Consider the following 10,841-nt stretch of genomic DNA (forward strand, 5'->3'; position numbering starts at 1 on the left):
CGTGGGAGTGGGGCGGAGACAGACGTCCAGGTTCCTGCTGGCCACAGCGCCCTCTGGAATCTCAAGGCAGGAGGCCCCCGGGAGCGGGTCCAAGGGCTGCGGGGCCTCCCGCCGGCCATGCAGGGACCTGAGGACTCCTCCCCACAGTCCCCCCCCCCCCAGCAATGACTGGGGAGGGGCCAGGCCCCGGCCCTTCGTGGACAGGCTGGGAGGCGGAGGAACCATCCCCGGGAGACACTTTGCCCTGTCCAACTCCCTCCCCCAATTTAATATTAAACTGATGGCCCCCACCTCTCCCTGGGGTCTCAGGGAGACCCGCACACTGCCCCCGTGCCTACATTTTCTGTCTTTAACCCCCAACCTCAGTCACTCCACTTGTCCTCTGATCCACTAACTTGACTTTCATTTTGCTGCTCCGTCTTCAAACCTCCTTTTCTGCATGGAACCCTGCCATGGCCGAAGGGGTGAGCTCTGGGTCTAGAGGCCGCCTCCATCCCTCAGCTACCCTGCACCTTTGCCCACCGAAAACACATGAACTCAAGAATCATAGGTCTCAGGCTGGGATTGTGGCTCAGGGGCAGAGTGCATGCCTCGAGCATGTGAGGAACCATGTTCAATCCTCAGTACCAATAAAAATAAACAAACAAACAAAATAAAGACTGTGTCCATGTATAACTAAAAAAATAAATAAAAGATTAATTTTAAAAAGAGTAATGGGGGGCTGGGGATGTGGCTCAAGCGGTAGCGCACTCGCCTGGCCTGCGTGTGGCCCAGGTTCGATCCTCAGCACCACATACAAACAAAGAGGTTGTGTCCGCCGAAAACTAAAAAATAAATATTAAAATTCTCTCTCTCTCTCTCTCTCTCTCTCTCTCTCTCTCTCTTTAAGTAAAAAAAAAGAGTAATGGGTCTCAAACACTGCCACATTTTTAATATTTAGCACAATTCCTGTGCTAAACATTGTTCTGGAACATAACGCAGTCTGGAAAAGCTCCCACTGTTTCTCTGTACTCTTCCACGACACTTCTGACACCAAATATGTGGAGTCTTTCCACGTCAAGTAATTCTTCAACTTTCCAAACACCAGCTGGGTGTCCTACAGTTTGCCTCAATTCTGACACTATCTACTTGGAATTAGCACCAGATCCCACAAGGGTTCATCCCCTTCAGAGCCAATAACAAGTCAAGTCGGGGCCTCTGATACACCTGTCAGCAATATGAAATCGGGATTCCCACAACCTCCTCCTCAGGTTAGATAACTTGCTAGAATGGCTCACAGACCTTCATTTAATGTTTGCCAGTTTATTATAAAGGATGCAATTCAGGAAAAAACAGATGGAAAAGATACACAGGACAAGGTGGTGTGTGGGGCAGGAGCGTGCAGAGTGTCCATGTGCTCCTGGGAACACCTCCAGGTGTGTCCAGAAGTGCTGGGACTCACTGAATCTTGTTCAAAAGTGTTTATTGAGCGTGATCTCCAACCCTGTCAACATCTTAGAAATCGGTGAGTTTCAGGTAAGCAGCACCATCCTAAGTCACCACAACAGCATAAACTCAGGTGTGATTGAAGAGAGCTCACTATGAATGATACAACCCATTCCTATCACTCACGAAGTTCCAAGGGCGCTCTGTGCCAGGAACCAAGGGCGAAGGTCAACATATTTCTCATCACACCACAGGTAGGTACGCAAGGAATATGTGTCGAACAAGTGGGTGAATGAGTGGGCGAATGAAATGATATTGAACGGGAATGAGATTGTGTAAAGAGAGGAGGGTAAGATGGAGAGACAGTTCTCCACGACCACGTTCCAAGGTCCCAAGGGAAACAGTGCCGACACGTAGCAGTTTGGGAGAAAGAAGGAATTCAGGACTGCTGCCACTGCTCAGCTGATGGGTGGGAGTCGAGTGGCTCCCATATTGGGTATCTGGCCACCAGGCCGACGGATGGACCTGTGCAATGCCCCCACTCCCTCACCAGGAAGAGAGGACTTCAGGTCCAGGTTTCCCAAGTTCAATAGCCTTTTCTTTCTTGCCTTAAAAAAAAAATCGCTGAGGCATGAGGTACTTCCGTTCTCCGCTGGCATCCTTACACTGTGCCCAGAGAAACAATCGTATCACATTCAGGAAGGCAGGGCCTGCAAAGGCAGGGAAACAGGAACTGTCCCCACGGATGTCCTCCCCAGGGAGACGGCCGGGGCTGGGAACAAACGCTGTGTGAAAAGGAAAGTCAGACTGCACCAGAGGTCCAGGGGGGGGCTGCCTTCCCAGCCCTGAGCCCAGCTCTCAGCCACCAAGTCCAGGAAGAGCAGGTCATTCTCACTCTCACACACACACACACACACACAGTCACACACACACTCACACTCACACACACTCACACTCACACACACTCACACTCACACTCACACACACACAGTCACACACACAGTCACACTCACATACACTCACACTCACATACACTCACACACACTCACACTCACACACTCACACACTCACACTCACACACACTTACACACACACACACACACTCACAGTCACACACACAGTCACACACACTCACATACACTCACACTCACATACACTCACACTCACACTCACACTATCACACACTCACACACTTACACACTCACACACACTCACACTCACATACACTCACACACTCTCACACACTCACTCACACACTCACACACTCTCACACACTCACACTCACACACACTCACACACTCTCACACACTTACACACTCACATACACTCACACTCACATACACTCACACACACACACACTCTCTCTCTCTCTCTCACACACACACACACCCCAATAGAACACATTCCGAGTCCTTAGCCCACATCAGGGTCCTCACCAGAAAAGCCCCCATTTCCCTCTTACACATCTCCACAAGCCCAGCTCCAACCTGGCTGCTCAGCTCATGGGCCCCCACACATCTCAAGCCCAGTCTCACCCCAGTCGGTCTTTTCTTCCACATCCTCGTTCCCTTCCTCACTGATTAACAAGGTCCCCCCACAGGTCCCTGACCGAGAGCACCTGGGCCATTACCTCCCCTCGCTCTTGAATTCCAGCAGCCCTTCCCAGGTCAGGGCTCCCTCGTCTTCCCCATGAAGTGGAAACTGAAGCTGATGTCAGCAAGGGCGACTAGCCCAAGAACTCCAGGCGCCCGGGGACAGAGGAGTCGAGGTCCAGGGCACGCCTGTGATGCACTCAGTCATTGCACACACAGCTCCACACCGCCTGGTGCTGTCACAAGCATCACACAAGCCAGGTGAGGAACTGGAAGAGATCACATCAGAAAGTCCTGGCCTTGGAAGAGTCTTCATGCATTCAAAGAAATGAAGATACCTGGAGGCCTACAGAACACACACAGACAGTCATTTCAAGGTCTTAGGGTGACAGAGAAGAACATGACCTTTGGAATGGATACATATGGAGGTTCAGATTCTGGCTTTGTCACTCTTGCTGTGTGGACTTGGGAAGATAATATCACCTCTCTGATCACACGTCTCCTGTCTGTAAAGAGGGATCGTAATACTTATCCTCGAGGTTTTTTCAATCATCTTTATTGAGGTATAATTTGCACACAGTAAAGCTCACCAACTAAAAGCAGACATCACCTTAAGTTTTCACAGAGGCATATAACATGTAACCATCACTACAGTCCAGAAACAGAACATCTTCATCTGTCCCAAAGTTCCTTCTACCCCCTTTTAGTCAAAATGGACCCCACCAACCTCCCCAGGCCTTGTCCAGCTGATTTCCTTTACTATGATTTTGCCTTGCGTCATTGTGACCAAAATTCCTGATAAGAACAACTTAGAGGAGGAAGGTTTATTTTGGCTCACCCTTTCAGAGGTCCAGTTCACGGTCAGCCAACTCCATTGCTCAGGCCCAAAGTGAGGCAGAACTTCATGAAGAAGGGTTTGGTGAGGAGGTTCCTCGCCTCTTGGCAGCTGGAAAGCAGAGAGAGAGAGAGAGAGAGAGAGAGAGAGAGAGGGAGGGAGGGAGGGAGAGAAGCCAGGAGACAAGACACCTGCCCCAAGGACCTCCCCCCAGTGACCACTTCATCTGGCCATGCCCTAGCTGCCCATAATGACCACCTAGGGTAGTGTCTTTCCCACTGACTGCCGTAGCCCTCGCCATCACTCCAGCTCTGAACATCTGCCTGCACACAGGAGCATCTGTGGGACACCTCATATTTAAACCTTAATACCTCGTGCATGGAAATGTGATCTTCAATTCTCATTTCTTACCTCTGGCCTCTTTAAACTTGGGTTAATGCTTTTCAGACTCATTCATGTTGCTGAATCAGTAGTTTGTTCCTTTTTTTTTTTTTTTTTTTAATTGCCAAAAAGTATTCTATTACAGAGAGATACCACAATTTGTTTACTCATCCCCTGTTGATGGACACCTGGGTTGCTTACAGTTCTGGGCTTTTATGAACCAAGTTCTATGAATATTCTTGCACAACCCGTTTTGTGGACATGTTTTTATTTGTCTTAAGTAAAAATCTATGAGAGTTCAGTTGCTGGGTTATACAGTGTACGTAGGGTTAATGTTTTTAAAACTTCCAAACACTATTGCTAAAAGGTTGTGCCCCTGGGAATCTCTGCCAAAGATGAACGTTGGCCACCTCCTTGCCCATAGCTAGGGTGGGCAGGGTTTTTAGTTTGGCCATTCTCGTGGGTATTCCTACATCTTCTTTTGTAAAGTCTCTACTCGATTCCTTTGTCCATTCTGTTTGTTGGGTTGTCGTCTTGTAATTGATAAGTAAGAGTATTTTATGCGTATTTGAAAGAAATTCTCTGTCAGATATATGTTTTACAAGTATTTTTTCCTAAACTGTGAGTGGTCTTTCCATTTTAATGGGGATATGGTGATAACTTTGGAGAAGCAGCAGCTTTGAACTTCAGCAAACCTAATTTATCAACTTTTTCTTGGCTACTGTTTCTCATGACATCTCTAAAAAATATTTTCTATCCCAAGGTCACCAAATAGCATACTCTTACTTTTTCTTCTAGAAGTTTCATAGTTTAGATTTTCATACTCAGGTCTATGATCCAGCTCAGGCTAATTGGGGATAATATGGAGAAGGGTTCAGTTTCACTTTTTTATATATTTATTTGTTTTTTCAGCAAGGGAAAGGTTTTCCTTTCCTTTACTGAATTGAATAATGATTTGTCACAAATCAATTGACCATATGTAATTGGGTCTTTTTCTGGACTCTATATTATGTTCTATTTCTCTTTTTTATATCAATGCCATACTACTTTAATTACTAACATTTTAAATTATTCTTTAATTGATCATGGGGATCCTTCAAATTTTTTTTCTTCTGATTGTTTTGGCTATTGAAGTTCTTTGCATTTTCTTTGCATTTCCACATAAATTTTAGAATAAACATGTTAACTTGTATTTTTAAAAATCCACTAGAATTTTGATTGGGGTTGCACTGAATTTATAGATCAATTTGGAGAGACCAGGCACCTTAGCAATATTGATTCTTCTAATCCATGAGCATGATATATCTCTCCATTTGTGTGTGTCTTCCTTAATTTCTCTCCACAATGTTTTATCTTTCTCAGGGCAAACATTTTATACACTTATTAAATTTATTCCTAAGCATTTGATGTATTTGATGCTATTGTAATGATATTTTAAAACTTTATTGCCCAATTTATTGCTGCTGGCATACAGAACTATACAATTGATCACTGTTTATAAATTCATTTTTCAAAATTATGTTTAAGAGCCAGGTGTGGCGGCTCAGCCTGTAGTCGCAGCTACTCAGGAGGCTGAAGCAGGAGGATCATGAGTTCAAGGCCAGCTTGGGCAGCAGAGTGAGACCCTGAATCAAAAAGTGTTAAAAAATCTACTTTTTAAAAATAGAAATACTGCTGGGATGATTATATTTATAAACACTTATGACTTACACTGTAAGAACTCTAAAAGAGCATCTAGTCCAAACTTCTCATTTTGTAGATAAGGAAACTGGGACCCCAAAAATGATTTCCCTTTGAGGTCTGTAAGCCCCCAGACTTCTGTTGTTACACTACGTAATGACATCCCCCTTAAATTACCAACTACCAGAAAGTAATGGACAGGCAAGTCCAGTTATCCCACACGGTGAGTTCAGTGTTGGAAAGGACAAATGAAGCAAGGATGCTGTCCTGATGAAGAGATTACGGATTTCCATTAGTGATAGAGGAGGGGAGGAGCAGGTGTGGAAGGGTGGGTAACTGGGGGCAGAAATGATCAAAATCGATACCTATATGAATATGATGCAATGAAAGTCACTATTCTGTATAAGAAATATGCACTAACAAAAGAAAGAGATCGTAGATTTTCTAAGAAGAAGATATATAAAGAAAAATGCAACATTGCCTTGGGCTGACTACCCTAAAGTACATTCTTGTTATCATGACTTTTTCTCTTAATACTTCTTTTTCTGCTCTTAATATTCTTAATAAGCCAAGTACAATACAAGCTATGACTGGTGAGCTCAATAAGGGAATTGAGCTAAGTACAGGGAAAACATCTGGAAAATTTGTGTCTGAAATCGACCTCATTAAGACTTCCCCCTGTGGTACACTGATTTCTAGAACCAGTTCTTCTTCCGAGAACAGCTGAAACATCTGGATAGTGTATATATACGAAAGGAGACATCAGTTTGAAGGTTCTTAGAGCTACCAAGGCAACCAGGCCTTGAGGACCAAGACCTTTGACGAGAGAGAGAGGAGCGTGGCTTCCCCCAGAGATCCCTGTGATCCCACAGTGCTGTCTGGGAGTCCAGGAAGTGGCCAGAGCCGTGGGCACCCTCAGATCCTGGGAAAGCAGACTCTAGAGTTCACCAGGACAGGGAGCTAGTACCACCCTGGGGTTTCGGTGAGAACCTGCGAGAGGACACACTTGGGTGCAACCATGAGCTACATATGGACCAACACTCACAAAGGAGAGATCTCTGGCTGGGGCTGGGGCTCAGTGGTGGAGACCGCCTGTCTCGCCCCTGTGAGGCCCTGCGGTGGACCCTCAGCACCCCATAAAAATAAATAAATTAGATAAAGGTATTGCGTCCATCTACAACTAAAAATATTTTTAAAAAGAAAAGAAAGAAAGGAAGGAAAAGAAAAGAAGAAATCTCCGCTTCCAAGAGCTCCACGGGCTAGATGGAGACGGTGCCCAGCACCAGTGATCCAGGGCTGAGCCCCTGCAGGCCCCAGGCGCGTCTTCCTTTAGTCAGAATCCGGCAGTTCTGACGATGGAATTTAGGCTGATCTGGCGTGCAAATGGCCATGTGGCTCTTTTAGTTTTTTAAATCTGTACTTGGTACTCTGCCATTAGTACCTCATTGGCTGGCCGATACTCCAGATGCCCAAGACTTAGTGGTGCCAAGTGTCGACCCCTTTTACTGGCTGACTTAAACATTTAGTTTTTAACGTCTACAAAGTCCCAGTCCTTGCTCAGTGACATTGAGTGAGACACATTATACTCACTCATTCATCCAAAAACACTTTTTGAGGACCTTATGCAGTAAGACTCCTGTGATAACAAAGCACTGCAATGCCTTTCACTGGAGACTGGCTCCTGTGTTCCACCTGGCCCCATTCACAAATGCACAAACTGGGTTTTTTACTATTTGAGGAAAGAAAGGAAATGTGAAAAGAAGGAGAAGGCAGGGTGCGGGGTTGCGGGGGGGGACCAGAGGGGGAAAGGGGGAGGTGGGGGATCGGTTTCCTTCTGGAAGCAGGGTGAATCCCGGCATCCCCAGTGATTTTCTGGCTGTTCCTATTTTAATTGGGCCAACAAATGGATACCACTAACCAGGAGATTTCTGTAATTACTGTTCTTGCCCCGGAAATCCCAACAACAGAACATGAGCACAGGAAACAGAGCGCCCCATCAATACGTAAGTTAAAACAGATCACTGACGTCAAAGCTCAGGTCAGATGGTGATGAATTTCTGTGGGTGTTCCCTGCTGGCTAGCTCTGCGGACTGACCCCAGTTGTTTGATTAATCTAATTAATTTATCCCTAATTCTTCATCATTGGATTTTTGTATGCTATTTAATTAAAGAAAGCAGAATTTCATTAATTTTAACTAATAAACTCTCAAGAAATATTCTATTGGAAGCACCAACCAGGTTGGCCAATCATTATAATGCAATTTAATGGAGTCTGTGATAGAGGTAGAAAGACAAAATGGGATCATCCCACTACACAGGGGGCTCGTGAGCGCCTGTTCTTCTTCTGTGTTTCTCAGGAGGGTAGGGTGATCGTACTCATTGTGAACACAGGTTATCAGGAATAACTCAGTTGCTTAGGGCCTTGCTAAGTTGCTAACTTGCGATCCTCCTGCCTCAGCCCCCCAAGTAGCTGAGATCACAGGTGTGCCTCACCAAGCCCAGCTAAAGTCTATTCTTAAACTAAGCTAATCAAGTCCGAAGAAGGGATAAGCATGGACTCCATTTGACTATACCGGTAGGAAAAAAGACCAGTTGGTTTAAGGGTGTTATGAAAACTTAAAACTAACATGAGAAAGGAAAGAAGTCCCCTTTGGCACCAAAGCATCTTGTTTCCAAGAACAGGAGGAATGGTAATAGGCCAGATCATGCCGTCGGAAATGCCATCTTTGAAAGTCATCTGGAAAGGACTGGTGGAGGAGGCTCTCCAGGGTCGATTTCCGGGGTGGTCGATCTTATGTGTCAGCTTGACTGGGCCAAGGGATCCTCGGACAACTCATAACGCAGTGTTTGGGTGAACCCAGGAGGGTGTTTGGAAAGAGATCATTACTTGAATCAATAGACTGAGCAAAGGGACCTGCCCTCCCCAGTGCGGTGGACATCGTCCAGTCCCCTGAGAGCCCCAGTAGAACAGAAAAGAGAAGAAGGGCGAATCCTCTCCTCTTGAGCTGGGACAGCCATATTCCCCCGCGTTCAGACTTCAGAATGCCTGGTTTGGGGGCCTTGGGGCCCCAGGATTACACGGCCCCCCACTCCCACTCTAGCCCAACCCTCTCGGGCTTGGAGTTCCACCACCAGCTCCCTGGGCAGCTTGCAGACAGTGTGGAGGGGACCTCTTGGCCACTACCTATAATGAGCCAGTTCCCATAATAACTACCTGTCTATCCATCCGATCTGTTCTGTTTCTCAGGAGAATCCCGACTACGATGGTCTCCTACGAATACGATGGGATGGAGGAAGACTGGAGGCCCAAAACTGCCAGACGCTGATGTTCTCCTGTTCTTACCTTGCTCTCTACACAGTCTCCACCGCCTCCTCTTCCAACACCCTCAGCAGCCAGCAAACCTGCAAACCCGTCTCATTATAAGGAAACGTCTCAACCCCAGAGATGGTTACAATAGGGCCTCAAAAATGCAATTTACAAGCATAAATTTATAGCAGGAAACATGAAAGGAACTGGGTCATGCATAAACCATGAGACATATCTGCCAGAGCCCTCTTTCTTAAAAGGGTTGAATCTAATTATACGGGGAGCCGGACAGGGGACAGAGTTAGTAGGACTGACCCCATGATTTCACATTGCCAAGACTAGGGACAAGGGCTCGAGGAGGACCCTGGAAGGACTGCAGCCTGGCGACGAGCAGTGTGTCACTCTTCTCTGTGATCGTGGGTCTTGGTCCCTTTATGCTTCCTTCATATTTGCTCCCTCTATCCACGTGCTCCTCTGATTACGCTGTATCTCTAACTTGAAAGGGCAGGTGACGGTGACGGGGCCTCCCACCCCCCTCTCAAGCAGCCATCTGACTCCCTCCGCTTCATTTCAGGGCCCACCCCGTCAAAGACGCTGAACTTGAAACAGTGCAAGACCGGCTTCCACTAATCCCTAGTTTATGGCTCAGTGGTGACTCCTCCCTCCTCTTTCCTTTATTAAGAGAAAGCAAGTAAGGCCACCCGAGTCTTGATTCCAGCTGCTGCTCTATCCCCTTCCAAGGGCCGGTACCTTGGAAAAATAAAGACTTCAGGGTTTAAGTGGGTCTGGGTGTGAATACTGATTCTGCCACTTATCAGTGCGATGACCTTGGACAAGGGAACTAATGTTTAACTCCAGGGCTGGGGGTACAGCTCGACCTGGGTTCAACCCCCAGTACCACAAAATCACCCTCATCACCATCATCACCATCATCTCCACTTGTATCTGCAAAACAGGGATAAAAGAGCTACTTTATAGGCTTACGCGATAATTAAATGAAACTATCCCCAGGCTGGGCACGTGGTTCAGTAGGTGAACCTGAGTTCAATTCCCAATACCCCCCCTCACCAAAAAAAAAAAAAATGAAACTACAGACATCAGTACAGGTTGCAGCCATACAACGCATATTCAATAAGTGCTAACTGTAGAAAAGAAACCCTCAGTTTTCATCATGATGCTGATGGTCACGACGACATAGGTCTAACTCATAGGCTAGAATCGATTAATGAGGAATGCATCGTGTGGCCTCCAATAGCATAAAGGATAGCTGATGGTTTTGACCAAGGAGTTGTGTTTGTGATTTTTGTCAGATTCCTGAACAAAAGCATGATGAATTGATAGAGCGGAACTCGTCTCTGCTCCAGTAATCGACAGAACCATTTCTCAGCCTATTCCTACCCAAATCAGGGGCCTTTCCCACTCTTCCTCTGGAGGAGGAAGTCGGCCACCCCTCCCTCCCACTCCCCACCTCCCAGCCTGGAAACCACGGTTCTACTTATCAGGAATAAGTTCACTCAGGATCTGTCTTGTGGTGCTTGGTTTCTCCACTTGACATAAGTCCTCCAGATGGACCCGCGTTGTTACAAGGCTGCATACTCCACTGTGTGTACAGCCCACATTT

The sequence above is a fragment of the Marmota marmota genome, unplaced genomic scaffold, assembly GCF_001458135.2.
Source record: "Marmota marmota marmota unplaced genomic scaffold, marMar, whole genome shotgun sequence".
In the NCBI taxonomy this organism is placed as follows: Eukaryota; Metazoa; Chordata; class Mammalia; order Rodentia; family Sciuridae; genus Marmota; species Marmota marmota.